The 13,413-nt window shown below is 40.3% G+C and overlaps 1 protein-coding gene across 1 annotated transcript in view; it reads right to left on the reverse strand.

Moving 5' to 3' along the window:
* The window catches only part of FRYL (FRY like transcription coactivator), a 300,849-nt gene that overhangs the window by 252,068 nt on the left and 35,368 nt on the right, over positions 1–13,413 (reverse strand). The window lies entirely within an intron of this gene.

A 13,413-nucleotide genomic window follows, 5' to 3' on the forward strand; every position in this document is an offset into this window, starting at 1 on the left:
AGTTGAAGTCCATCCCCCTTGCTAGAATTGTGCCGGGGGGAGCCCAGGTTGAGCCCAAGCGGGCACCAGAAGTCTATTTCTTGAGAGAATGGGGCAGTCTGGCACCGGAAGCTTAACCCTGCCGCGAAACCTCACGCCTGAAAGAGGAGGAATTCTGCTGCAGCCTGGTGTGGTCTGTGTTAGGAGTTCCCCAGTTTCCCATGGGAACTGCAAGAACCAAAAGTGTCGTACCTACTAAAATTGGGTACTCAAGTCCTTTGGTACCCATCTGTGAATGTTAGGGGTAAATGGTTAAATGTTCTGCCCCTCTTTGCCATTGAACTTCAAGAGACTTTGGACCTCAGGATGTTTAGTGCATTTGCAGTGAGAGCCCAGTGGAAACCGATGATGCCAAGATAGTGACAGGGCTCAGCGGTACCCTGGAAGGGATTTATACCAGAAAAGGGGGAATAAACATCGATAGTCGATAGGACTTTTCCGTGAGTTCAGGGGAAAAATCTCCTGGGGATACCCATAAATATGGAAGAGTGAGAAAAGGGAAACGTTGTAGGTGGTTTAGGTGTTTCTAGTAGGAGATAAGGAAATATCTGGATTATATTTATATGGCCTTCAAGGTATTTTTTTAAAATCAAGATCTAGGCAATGTTTTCAAGTTCTTTGTAAATCACTTCCTTTATGAGGCCAAGATTATTTTGTTACACTAGCACATTGGGCTCATAACTCCAGAAGGCTGTCTACAGTAACCTCTAGATTCTCTTTGTCACACCTAACCAACCACGTTGAGATCATCACCTTACAAATATAATTTATATTATTTTTTTCTCTATTTCATACTTGCCCACAATAGGATTACCTATTACTTTTTAGCCCATACACCCAGACTCCTGGTACTAATACTGCTATTGGTATTTCACACTGAAGAAGAATTTAGGAAATCTGCAAGCATGGATATGCAGGTCATTCTTAAGAATGTTCAGTATTATTGAACACAGCTGCAGTTCTAACCCTGGAGAAATTGACAATTTGCACTTTTCCCTTCAGAAGGACTTTATGTCTCCTACCTTTGTTTTCCATCTCTAAGCCAGATCCCCATTCTTTAAAAAGAAATATTCCCCCAATGTGCCAGTTTGACTAAAGCTTTTCAACATCCTTGTATATAGATCTTTGTTAAACTCTTTTAAAGGTGAAATTTCACACGTTATGATCACTTATTCTCCCTTTGTTTATATATAAAGGTAAACCATATCAAAGAACTACCAGTTAAGCCAGTAATTCAGTTTTCCTAAGAAAAAAAAATGTTACCATGTATATTACAAATTCTTTTCAGTTCACCATAGGTTTATATAGTAACTATTATGTGTTGAGTAAACAATAGGGGGGAAATTGATGAATATGACTCTCCAAATTCTACCCATAACTGACACAATTTTACCCCTCACTCAGCATGTAGGTGGATACCATCTATTAATCAGTGATTTTCCATAGTAAAATTAAGAAAAAATCCAGTCAGTAAAAACTGTCAACCAAAATCTTTCCCCAGACCTTTATTAGCATTAACAAGAATGAGACAAATTAAGACAAAATACATTCACAGTAATTTGTTTTATAAAGAAAACTTCAAAAAATATCTCCTGGGTCTCTCAAGAGGAGGAAGTCCTACCCCTTCTATATTTCAATGTGTTCCTTTATAAAATGAGAACTGATATTCATTGAGAAGATCACTGAAAGATCTTCAGTTATCAGTAAAAGGTTCAATTATGTTCAGTATATTCTACTTAGGCAGGAAAAAAAAAGATACTAATATATTTTTTAAAAGATTTCCAATTCTCTCCTACTTAAAACCCTTCGAAGATTCTCCAAGCACATATTGAATATAGTCCAAGCACCTAAGCCAAACATACAAATCACTTTATAATCTGACTCCAGGCTACCTCTCAGATTTATTCTCTGGCTACTCCTTCATTTGACACTTGAAATGGCTGCTCTTTAGATATCAATGATTCTGCTCTTTCAAGCCTCAGTGCTTTGGGGCACGTGGGTCCCTTTGTGTAGAATAGCTTTCCCCTCCATGCTCACCTGGAGGATGCTTCCATCTGTCCATCCAAACCCAAAAGAAGCTTTACTTTTTTTGTGAAGCTTTCTCTGATTGCACCCCCTTCCCTGATTTAATTATTTTTCTACTATATATATATATAATTCTGATTAGGATGATGCCTGACATAACTGAAAGCTTTCAGTAAATGCATGTCAAATTGACTGAGCAAGGATGAGACAAAAAGGTTAACCTACAATGTGAAAATCTAATTAACCAGAACACTATTCTAGGAATATTCTAATTATTTAATATTTTACTGTAAATCTATCTCATCAATTAGTCTAGATTACTGGTTCCCAGGCTTTTTTATTTCACGGACCAGTAAAATTTGCAAGGAATTTTTGGGAACTGATATAGGTTTAACAACTTTTATTTTGCGAAGCAAAGGTATAAAAATAAATATAAATAAATCGCTATCTATTCTCCCCATTATTTCATAAAATAAGAATATTTTAAAACCCAAAATTGGGGGTTTCCCTGGTGGCGCAGTGGTTGAGAGTCCGCCTGCCGATGCAGGGGACACGGGTTCGTGCCCCGGTCCGGGAAGATCCCACATGCTGCGGAGCGGCTGGGCCCGTGAGCCATGGCCGCTGAGCCTGCGTCCGGAGCCTGTGCTCCGCAACGGGAGAGGCCACAACAGTGAGAGGCCCGCGTACAGCAAAAAAAAAAAAACAAACACCAAAATTGGGAAGGTTGTTTCATAAAACAAGAATATCTGAAAACCAAAAATCGGTTGGGATGGTTATAACTTCAGAATGAAAGTCCTCTGAATAAATTTGACATTATAAAGAACTTATACAGGGGACTTCCCTGGTGGCGCAGTGGATAAGACTCCCAATGCAGGGGGCCCAGGTTCGATCCCTGGTCAGGGAACTAGATCCCACATGCATGTCACAACTAACAGTTCCCATGCCACAACTAAGGAGCCCAAGTGCCGCAACTAAGACCCGATGCAACCAAATAAATAAATAAAAGAATTTGTACAAACCTCCAGTTGGGTCCAGAATACTCACTGCATTTCACAGTACTTGATCTGATGCTCTTTTTCATCTATTTTAAAAGATGGCTTAGAAATGAAAATATTCCTAAGATATTTTTCCCTCTATAATGTTTATGGAGGGGAGGAGAAACTATGTGACTTTTTGTTAATTTTCACTCTACCCATGAGTAAATGTTAGAGCATCATCACTAATTGACTTGGTAGCTTCCTGCCAGGATATTTGTAGAGAAACTCTCATTGTTACTGGAGGCCCTTGCAAAATGCTTCCTGAATTCCTTTTTGCATCTACCATATCTTACAGAGTTTCCCTCCTTTCCTTTTGGGAAACTTACCACTCTTTAAGAACCATTGTTTAGTCCTTAGAAAGTTCCCCCTTGTTTGTCAACGAGTCAAACAATAAAAATTCAAGTGCTCTTTTAAAAATTTTTTTACCCATATATTTTCTGAGCTCCCAAAAATTTAGGTTAAGTGCCCAATAACCATCAATGAATATCATAGTATCTATCCTGCATCACAGTTATTGTAATGCTAATATGAGCCTACTGCAGCACATGGAGAAATGTTTGTGTTAGGGTAATTCAAATATATATTTAAATATATTTATTTATTTATATATAAAAGTGCTTTTTTAAATCGTGCAACCCAATCAGATATAAATTCTTTATGATGGGATGGCTCATAATGGCTAAGCAACTTGTAGAAGAAATCTGATGCCACGGTAAAGATCTAGAAATACCATCTTCTAAACTGGGTCAAATAATTGATTTGTTGTTTCACGGAATATATGATAATGTATATTAGATCATCTTCCATTTATAAAATATTATATTTATTTTGCATTCAAATTCTATACCTATTTTAGATCATTTAAGAGCTTCATAATTGTGACATTTTTATCAATAAGATTTTAACTTTACCCAAAATATTTTACTGCTGGTATGTTAGTATTCTGTCATTTTCTTTCCTTTTATCATTACAAGGGGACTTCCATTCTAAATAGATTCATTGTGTGAAAACATGAATTTAAAGAAGAGATAAATCGAGGATTAAATACTGACTTTATAAGTGAATTACTCTGAGAGAATTTTTAGAATATTATTCAAATGAGATCTATTTCCACTCACAAAAAACTTCTCAGAAGTAAAAGGCATGATATAAAGAAAGACACCTAGGAATTCCCTGGCGGTCCAATGGTTAGGACTCCTTGCTTTCACTTCCAGGGCCCAGGTTCCATCCCTGGTCAGGGAACTGAGATCCCAAAAGCTGCCTGGTGCGGCAAAAAAACCCGCACTATTTTATTTATTTATTTATTTATTCACTACAATCCTCTTTGTCTACTCTAAAATATCTTTGTCTACTCTACAATATTGTCTACTCACTAAAAATATCTTTAAATTCAGCAGCCAAGAGCATAAACAGTGGTTACTTTTCAGATTAGATTTTTAAATTAAATTATTTAAAGGAATGAACAGTTCATCTGTCCCTGTTGGGATGGTTATCCAGTACTATGGTGAAATCACTTCGAAACTATCTTAAAACCTTGTTAGATTTTAATGTGTATTTTGAAGTGTTGCTCTGGTAAGTATGAATTTGTAACTAGAAAGGGATATAGTCCATTTATAAGAAAACAGAAAACATTTTTTAATCCATTCCCTGTTTATGAGTTGAAGGAAAGTTGAAGGGAAAATGTAGGCACTCTATTTAAACTCGTTACCACCCATCAACTCATTATCTCATTTGGGAAAGGAATTCATGAATTATCTGAAAAACCGGGAAATCTGATTGGGGGGGGAAATAGTTATGCCATCATACCACTGGCAAAGGAGTTTACCATATGACTGACCGCCTTTGGGGGCTTCTGTCTGTTGATAGAAAAGCAGAAAAACAAAGGACAAAGGAAAGTCTCCTTAATTAATCCTTCCAACTAAGCAAAATAAATAGATCACTTGTTTCAGCGACAGAAGCAAACTGTTAACAATTGAAAAAAGCCACCTGCAGGTGCTTTTGAACACAAAGTGCCCCAGAGCCCAGAATTACTATTGTTTAAAAGGGTCAGCTAAGTTTTTCCGTAAAGGGCCAGATAATAAATATTTTTGGCTTTGCGGCCCTATGGGCTCTGTCACAACTACTCAACTCTTACTGTAGCGCAAAAGTGGCCATAGAGAATGCATAAACAAGTATGCAGAGCTATGTTTCAATAAAACTTTATTTATGGACACTGAAGTGGAATTTAATTTTCATGTGTCAAGATATATCATTCTTCTTTTTATTTTGTCCTAATTATTTAGAAGAATAAAAACCATTCTTGGCTTGCAATCCATGTAAAAAGAGGTAAAGGGGGACTTCCCTCGTGGCACAGTCGTTAGGAATCCACCTACCAATGCAGGGAACATGGGTTCAAGCCCTGGTCCGGGAAGATCCCACATGCTGCGGAGCAACTAAGCCCATGTGCCACAACTACTGAGCCCATGTGCCACAACTACTGAAGCCCACGTGCCTAGAGCCTGTGCTCCGCAACAAGAGAAGCCACCGCAATGAGATGCCTGCACACAGCACCGAACAGTAGCCCCTGCTCACTGCAACTACAGAAAGCCTGTGCACAGCAACAAAGACCTAACGCAGCCAAAAATAAATAAACAAATTTATTTAAAAAAAAAAAAAAAAGAGGTAGTGGGCCAGATCTGTTTATGGGCAATAGTGCTGACTGCTGGTCTAATATAACCTTAATTCATTAAAAAATATATTTTTTGGTTGAGTACCTAATATGTGTTCAGTACTATGCTGGACCTGGGGACTATAATGGCTAACAAGATGGACAATGTCCCTGTCCTCATGGAGCTTATGATATAATAACCATACAAATATATAGTTAGAAACTGTAATTAGTGGCTATGAAGGAAGGGTACAGGGTGCTCTAAACTATGACCTGTAATCTAGACTAGGAGGTCAGAGGAGGTTCACTTTTGACAAGGACTGGGAAATGAGTATGAATTGACATGGTGAAGTGGGAGTGGGGAGAAGGGAAATATTTCAGGCAGAAGGCACACCATGTAGGCCACCTTAATGGCACTCAAAAATCTGTGTGCCTAGAAAATACAAAGTGAAAGGAAGAGAGGCAGGGAGCTAAATTGACGAAATAGTTTTCAAAAGAAAAAGCAGGGCTTCCCTGGTTGCGCAGTGGTTGAGAATCTGCCTGCTAATGCAGGGGACACGGGTTCGAGCCCTGGCCTGGGAAGATCCCACATGCCGCGGAGCAACTAGGCCCGTGAGCCACAACTACTGAGCCTGCGCATCTGCAGCCTGTGCTCCGCAACAAGAGAGGCCACGATAGTGAGAGGCCCGCGCACCGTGATGAAGAGTGGCCCCTGCTTGCCACAACTAGAGAAAGCCCTTGCACAGAAACGAAGACCCAACACAGCCAAAATAAAAATAAATAAATTAGAAGGCTCAACATTTAAAAAAAAAAAAAAGAAAAGAAAAAGCATTCAGGGCCTAGTAGGTCTTTATTCAAAGTCCTAGAAAACCTTGAAGGCTTTACATCAAAACCATGACATGGTCAGATTTGCAGTTTTGAAAGATCACTCTTTATAGTGTGGAGAATAATTAATGAGGGAAAGCCATGGTGACTACAATAGTCAAAGGCTTCTAGACCCTAGACTCTAGGCCCTAGAGTCAAACACGACTATTTTACCTAGTAAAATAGTAATAGCCAGTATGTACTTTTTTTTTTTGACAGTTCAGCTAACATTTATTTATTTATTTATTTATTTTCATATTGTAAGTCCATAAGCTTTATTTTATTTTTTTAACATCTTTATTGGAATACAATTGCTCTACAACGGTGTGCCAGCCTCTGCTGTACAACAAAGTGAATCAGCCACACACACACATACATCCCCATATCTCCTCCCTCCCGCCTCTCTGCCCTGCTCTCCCTACCCCACCCCCCAGGTGGTCACAAAGCACCGAGCTGATCTCCCAGTGTTATGTGGCTGCTTCCCACTAGCTACAGTATGTTCTTAATATTTTAATGTACATAGGTCCCCTACATACGAACCTTTAAGTTGCGAACTTTCAAAGATGCGAACGTGTGTCCACATGTCCAATCACATAAGTTAGTTCACGTGTCTGGCGTACATTGTCATGTGCATGCATCCTGTAGCATATCTTTATTTCAAACTAGATCTGCAAGAGGACGACTTCATTGAACTCCTTGCTGTGCAACACGAAGGGCTTACTAATGAAGACTTGATGGAAGTGGAGGCCCAGAGAAAGGACGGAGACAAGAGGAAGAAGTAACTGAAGCAACACAGAGATTCACGACGCAGGAAATGGCAAGGGGATTTTCTTTATTTGAGGAGGCACTGTTAGTTTTTGAGGCACAGGACCCGAACATAGAACGGTACACGAAGGTTGCAGCAGCTGTTCAGAATGCAATCCAGTGCTACCGTGTCATCTATGACGAGAAAAAAAGAGCTACTACCCAGACATCGTGGGATTGTTTTTTCAAGAGGGTAGATAGAATGAATCCAGCAAGGGACCGTCACCTGTGCCATCAACGTCAGGCGTGAGTGAAACTGCAGCTCGTCCTCCATCACCTATTGCTGACGATCCTTCAGCTGTACCATCTCCCACCTCCTCTCCCTCCTCCAGTCAGTAACTCTTCTTGCCTGTTCACTCGATGCCAGCCCCTGTATGCCAAGTATTGTACTGTACTACTGTACTTTTCAAGGTACTGTACTGTAAGATTTAAAATGTTTTCTTCATTTTTTAAAAAATTTTTTGTCGCACTGCCTGGCATTTGGGATCTCGTTCCTCAAACAGGGATCGAACCCACTCCCCCTGAATTGGAAGGGTGGGTTCTTAACCACTGGACTGCCAGGGAAGTCCCCTGTTCTCTTTATTTTTTGTGTTTGTTTATTCTTTATGTATTATTTGTATGAAAAATATTATAAACCTATTACAGTACAGTACTATATAGCCAGTTGTGTTAGTTGGGTACCTAGGCTAACTGTGTTGGACTTATGAAAAAATTGGGCTTACAAAGTCACCCTCAGAACGGAACTCGTTTGTATGTAGGGGACTTACTGTATTAAAAGATTGAATTTCGTAACAACCCCATAAGTAGGCACTATTATCTTCCCTTTATGGAAGAGGAGACTTAACTATGGGCTGCCTATCAATTTCTTCCCTTGCTGCAGCCCAGTTGAGTTTACAACTCGTGGGAAGGAACTGTAGGAGAGATGTAAGAGTGAGGAGGAAAGGGGGCAGAAAGAAATGAATAAGTGTGTTCTACGGGACCATAGCCTTGGCTCAGACCCTAGCCTCTTTCCCAAGAGGTAGTACTGTGTTGTACTGGGAATGAGCCCCAAATTCAGCAACGTGACTGCCTTGGGTACCTTGTGAGAGTACTCATTGCTACAGAAATATATCCAATGCAATGTTTGGTACATACTTACACTAAAAAAACCCTCCCTGTTTATCTAAAATTCAAATCTAACTGGGCATCCTGTATTTTATCTCCCAAACCTATACTAAGGAAACAAATACATTCCCTCCCATAAAACCAAGATGTCAGCTGGAGACATCTGGCTCCTAAAGACTTAGAAAATCAGCCTGAATACCTTTTCTTCATCCAAAAGCCTTCCCAAGGACACTGTGAATTACCAGGGCAGGGGTAAGGGATGGAGGATTTTGTTACCACTTTTGCCTCCAGGCTCATTCTTCCACCTGGAAGACTCACTTTTGAGCTCTTCCACTATCAAGAAAACCAAGGGAGTATGGAAACATTGTGGGAGTGGTAGATTTCACAGGACAGCTGGGAGTTGAAGGGAGCAGTCCCATCAGGCACAGCCTTGCAAACAGTTCAAAGTAGTGTTTTATTATACTCGCTTGTTTAGGCTCCTTTCAGCCACCTACCACCAGTGGTTTTTCATAGCCCTCTGCCATGATCCCTGGGTCATATTCACCCTCTTAACCAGCGTTTTCCCTCCCCTATCTTCTCGACATTCTCTCAGTAGCCAAGAATTTCTCTCCTCCTATGGAGCAAATTCCCAAACAAAGCAGTTTTGACTCCACTCTAAAGCTTTTGTCACCAGCTGATGACCAAGACCGCAAGATCTCACTTACTGAGGCATTCTTCCAAAACAAAGACAGTTTGAAATTCTCCCTAAGAAGAATTCTCTTGCCAGCATTTAAGACAATAATCACTTTTTCTTAAGTTTTTGCAATATCATTTTTTGCCAGCATTCAGGAAAAGGAAGGATATTTATTTTGGTTGCATCCAGTGGGGCCCACTTTTACCAATTACATCATCGTTTTCTTGGGAAAGTTCAACTGCTTTTCACTCTTGTAATTTAGTACATCAAAAGTTCAGGAAAAACCTAATGGACAGCACTTTGGATTCCATAACGGATTCCAGAAAAAAGCTTTTTTTTCCCCCTCTGTTCTGCCTTTAAATCTGATTCAAAATTAAAGCTGATTGCTTTTTCCAAGGTAAAGAGAGAAGGTTTTGGTACACATACCACAATTTGCTATAGTTGGAAGCATTGCCTGGTTTAAAAAAAAAAAAAAGAATGAAATGTACTATCAGGTAAACTCTCAGGAAAGAGTGAGGGGAAAAGAGGAGGCAGAAAGATATGAAAAATGTGGGTTCTGTGGAACCATAGCCTTGGTTCAGGCCCTATTCCATTATCTTATCAAAGGTTTATCTTCTAAATTTAACTTTACTTCCCTATTTTCCAGTTGGTTCCTAGATACTGCAAAAACCACATAAAGATACACAGATATAGTAATCCTGCTAACCAATTGAAATAATGATAAAAATACAAAGGTTGATGAATACATATTCCTATGAGGTCTATAGCAAAATGAAACAGGGAATTTGGTCAATCATGCTGATACATTTAAAAATAGCTTTGCCACAATTATCTTCATATTTAGTCATCTATTGACTAGTGTCTGTTTTTTTGTTTGAAGTATCCAAATAAAAGTATTCATGTTTTACTACTTTTCTGTAAGTATTAATTTGGCCTGAATGTTAGTGTATTAACAACTGACATAGAATATATTAATTATTAATTATGTAAAGGACAAGCAGATTAGTAATATAGTAGCCACACTGGTAATATGATAACAGAGAAGCAGAGGCTCAAATTCAAGCAGCAAAACAATATGTAATTGATTTGTCATTTTTTCAGGATGTTTACCACAACAGAAAGTGCTTATCTTCTACATATAATAAGAGTACTAACATAGCAAATATTTTTACAAATCTACTGAAAAAAAATAAAATCTTATTTCAGTAAATTACTCTTTTAACACAGAAAAAGTCCATAATAACCAAACAATATTCTAAATTGTCCTTCAAAGAGACATCTTACCTTTAGGGAATTATGATGTTTCACTCAATGAAGCAATGTAAATCTTATATGTGTGGGTATTTTCCCTTCAAGAAAATCCTCAACTTTCCATGGGCCAGCACTTTAGCAGGTCACATTTTCCATAAGACAAGTTTTACAAACCATATGTAGATATCTGATGGCTGTTGTGAAATCTCACTCCACACAATTTAGTATTTTGAGTTTTGTTTTGTTTTGTTTTGTTTTTTCGGTACGCGGGCCTCTCACTGTTATGGCCTCTCCCGTTGCGGAGCACAGGCTCCGACGCGCAGGCTCAGTGGCCATGGCTCATGGGCCCAGCCGCTCCTCGGCATGCGGGATCCTCCTGGACCGGGGCACGAACCCGTGTCCCCTGCATCGGCAGGCGGACTCTCAACCACTGCGCCACCAGGGAAGCCCCAATTTAGTATTTTGAATCTATTTATAGAAGTCCTGTTATGTGAACATTTTTAGTCTGTACGATGTCAGCCTGGTAATTTTCATGCAAGTAAGAAAACAGTTTGTTCTGGACTCCAAATGGTACTGACATCAAAAGTGTCCTTCACACTGGAGAAATTGTGACTGAAGAATTTTCAGCAAAAGCAGTAAAAATGGTGGCAATAGCAAGTCTGAAGTGGCAGTGCTAATGGGAGAGCTCTTCCCCCCGTCGGCATAATGGAGTCAGCAGTCATTGTTGAGTGAAGGCCAGAGAGAAAGCACCTGGCCTTCAAGTTCATTCCTTTCCTGACATGGAGATTCTGCCAACGTCAGAGAATCCAGGCTGTTGTTTCTAATGGCAATCCCATTAGAGACCCCAATGTATTTGTCTAGCACCATCTCCCACTATTCTCTAATCTTTGATCAAATTGGTTTATATGTGATTCCCCAGAATCCTTCCTTGCCCTTGCGTACATCACAGAGAAAGGTCTCAGAAAAGCAGGGTCCAAGAAGGTTAACAGAGAAATCAAGAGAGGAGTATTTAATCATGAAGGCATTGAGAACAACTGAGCTAGAGAAGCCTGGCTGCAGCCCCTGTGAACTGCCCTAAGAAACCTGCAAATGAATCTGAATAGGGTGAAAATGAGACAGCCAACAGAGTGATTAGGACCTCTCAGCTTATTCAATACCCATGAACAGACAAGTCAAGTGGGCCACAAACTATTGTCAGTGTTTGGAGACGGCACTGAAGTGTCCTTAAGGAATCTGGAGATGAGGGGAGTCTAAAGGTCCTCTTGAAATTCATTGGAAAACCAACACATCATGAATCAGAGAGGAGAAATCCAAAGTCACCGTAAAGAGAATGGCTCCCAACCCTACCAGACTTGTCTGAAAAGGATAAAATATGCCATCATACCTAAAAAAGACAAGAGTCCATCAGAATGGGGATGGTTATCCATAAAGGCAGAGAAATAGGAGAGTCACAGAAAACTAAGGCCACCTTCATCCAAGCCCTTATGGAGGGTGGACGCCATGACTGAAGGAATCAATTTGTCAATCCCAGTGGCAGGAACACTATTATTATGGGTGCTCTACGTGGTTTTTTTTTTTTTTGTCCGTGCCGTGTGGCATGCAGAACTTCCTCAACCAGGGACAGCCCCCTCCCCACAACCATTAGAAGTGCGGAGTATTAACCACTGGAACACCAGGGAAGCCTCTACATGTCTTAACCTACTGACATCTTAAAAATACAACATAGTGCTTTACTGGTCAAGGCCCTTTTGTTGCAAATGGCAGAAACAACCCTAACTAGCTTAAGCAAGAAGAGGAGCTTTATGACAGAACACAGGGATGTCTCCATAAAAGGTAAAGCCACTGAACCTCTGAAGGACTGGGAACAGGGAGCCGGAAGGCACTGCCCCAGGCTCTTTCTCTGCTGTCTATGGCCCTAGTTTCTTCTTTTCTTGGCAAGTCTGCTTTATTCCCTTCTCCCTTTCTCTGCAGGCCAGCCTCAACTAGCTCTGGCAGCACATGGATAGGTAGCCTCTGGTCCCAAGTTTACATTACCTCATTCAAGAAAATAGACCAGACTGGATAGAATCTCTGGGTCTAAACTGCAAGTTCCTGAGAGAAAGAATTGGATTAGCCACACCTAAATGAGGAGTCCCCCTCATTCATTTCCCTATGGACAGTGGTACAAGATCATACTGTAAAACATAAACATGAGAGGCCCACATTTATGGAAGGAGGGAGGGAGGGAAGGTGGTTATTCTTAGAGGAAGTGAGCCAGTGTGACCTGTGAAGATATCACAAAAGACATCTTCTGCAGGTATGAACCATTATTATCCCCATTTTTAAAATGAGGAAATTAAGGCATTCAGAGCTTAAGTAACTTGCGCAAGGTCACAGAGCTTGTCACTGGAAGACTCAGGATCTGAAGTCAAGTCTGTCTGAGTCTTAATCATTATGTTGTAATGTGTCTCCAATCCCTGTTCAGCAAGTAACCTTCTTATTGACATAGCTTCTTATGAGGGTCTACCTGCAGGGATGTATGATTATACAGACTTCATATGTTCCAATTCTTTTTTTTCTCTTTTTCTTAAAATAAATTTATTTTATTTTTGGCTGCATTGGGTCTTCGTTACTTCCTGTGGGCTTTCTCTAGTTGCGGCAAGCAACTACTCTTCCTTGCGGTGTGCGGGCTTCTCATCGTGGTGGCTTCTCTTGTCGTGGAGCATGGGCTCTAGGCACGCAGACTTCAGTAGTCGTGGCATGTGGGCTCAGTAGTTGTGGCTCGTGGGCTCTAGAGCGCAGGCTCAGTAGCTGTAGCACACGGGCTTAGTTGCTCCGCGGCATCTGGGATCTTCCTGGACCAGGGCTCGAACCAGTGTCCACTGCATTGGCAGGAGGATTCTTAACCACTGTGCCACCAGGGAAGTCCCATATATTCCAATTCTTATGATGATTATAGTTCTCATTGTAAACTAATAAATTGCTTTTAT

The sequence above is a fragment of the Pseudorca crassidens genome, chromosome 4, assembly GCF_039906515.1.
Source record: "Pseudorca crassidens isolate mPseCra1 chromosome 4, mPseCra1.hap1, whole genome shotgun sequence".
Lineage (NCBI taxonomy): Eukaryota > Metazoa > Chordata > Mammalia > Artiodactyla > Delphinidae > Pseudorca > Pseudorca crassidens.